General features: G+C 43.5%; 1 protein-coding gene across 1 annotated transcript in view; it reads right to left on the minus strand.

Annotated features, from left to right (window-relative positions):
• Positions 1-1681, minus strand: part of LOC109469724 (glycosyltransferase-like domain-containing protein 1) — a gene marked incomplete at its 5' end in the record, with an annotated part of 5711 nt that overhangs the window by 676 nt on the left and 3354 nt on the right. The window lies entirely within an intron of this gene.

The raw sequence follows: 1681 nt of genomic DNA on the forward strand, positions 1-1681 counted from the left end.
TGGAAGACAGAAGAAAGATGTCTAGACTATGCATGATGTACAAAATGACTAATAAACTGGTGGATGTCCCAACTACTAAGTACCTAATACCAGCCCAGAAGAGAACAAGAAATAGCCACGCATTCAAGTACCAGAGTTATCAACCAAGGATTGAGGTGTTCAAGAATTCATTCTTTCCTAGAACTATCGCAGAGTGGAACTCACTGTCACCAAGTACAGTAGGGGCATTGTCAATAGATAGCTTTAAACAATGTCTAGAGCTAGAAGTTCAAGGGTTAGGTGTAACAAGTCGATCGGTATAATATAGCCAGCTGCCGCCGCGCCGCGTGCCTGCGAAGCTGGTGTGTTACGCCGAAAGGCGGTTATACCGGCTATACAAATACAGAATGTATGGATCATTGTAAAGGGATTGAAAGTCATTGCAAGTTCTAAAATTATATGGTTACTCTGCTACAAGGTGTTTAACACCTACAGGTGGAGACATGTTACGTTAAAACGTCCCGCCATTTTCTATAGTTTTAGACGACATGACGTCAAAACGACGTCGTGTGCGTTACATGTCTTACTAGAATATCAAAGTATGGATCATTGTAAAGGGATTGAAAGTCATCGCAAGTTGTAAAATTATATGGTTACTCTGCTACAAGGTGTTAAACACCTAAAGGTGGAGACCAGTTACGGTACAACTGCCCGTCATGTTCTTCAGTTTAAGACGACATGACGTCAAAATGACGTAGCGTGCGTTACTTTTCTTACTAGAACACCAAAGTATGGATCATCATAAAATGATGGAAAGTCATTACGAGTTATAGAATTATGTGCTTAATCTGACGCAAGGTGTTTAACACCTGAGGGTGGAGACCATTCACTTGAATCGGCCGCCAGCATCAGCAGGTTATGATATTGTCGCTAGGTGTCGTTTCTAAGTCTTTAATTTGCACTTTATCGTTTAATTGGTACTTTATGATTTTATTCATCTTTGAATTGATATTCTATGCGTTATTACAGACCATTTGCAACAATTCCCCATTCGTGATTTTTCTTTGGGGTCGATTTAGGAAATTTCTGGGATTTCGAATCTGTATTTGAATTAGCTGCTATGCTCGGTTTAGTCCCGAATCGGCGGCTGAAAGGGCGGCTACGAATCGGCGGCCCAATCGGCGGCCTACTTCAGGTTGGTTGCTGCGGTTATACGTCGCTACCCTCCGAAATACAATGGCGTTTTCCCTAGAAATCGCAAGGTGGCAGTTCTTCACAGAAACAAACAACATCCGGGCACTAACCCACGTGACCTCCTCTTTCCCTTCACTGCCTTCGGCTAGGTAAGTGGATTTTGTAGTTCTCGCTTGGTGGTGTGTTTTTTTCACATTTTAGCGATCTTTCCTGTTTCCTTTTGGATCAGGAAGGTTCCGGAGGTCCCACTGTCTCTGTGGGTCCTTGTTTTTGGTGTGTTTAGAGTCTGATTATTCCATTTTTTGCTGTTTTGTTTACAGCATTTTTTCAGTTATGGAGCCCGCCACTACGTCACGTGGGGATTTTGCTCCCTCGGCAACGTACGTGCAGGCAGGGATGAGAACTGATACTCAACTGTCAGGTGCGTTTACTCCGTTGCCTCACCTTGGTTTTGCACCCGTGCCAACGGGAACTGCAAGCAGTACTGGTACTTATCGTGCCATGTTCT

Source organism: Branchiostoma belcheri, unplaced genomic scaffold (assembly GCF_001625305.1).
Source record: "Branchiostoma belcheri isolate BF01 breed outbred unplaced genomic scaffold, Haploidv18h27 scaffold21, whole genome shotgun sequence".
NCBI classification, from domain to species: Eukaryota; Metazoa; Chordata; class Leptocardii; order Amphioxiformes; family Branchiostomatidae; genus Branchiostoma; species Branchiostoma belcheri.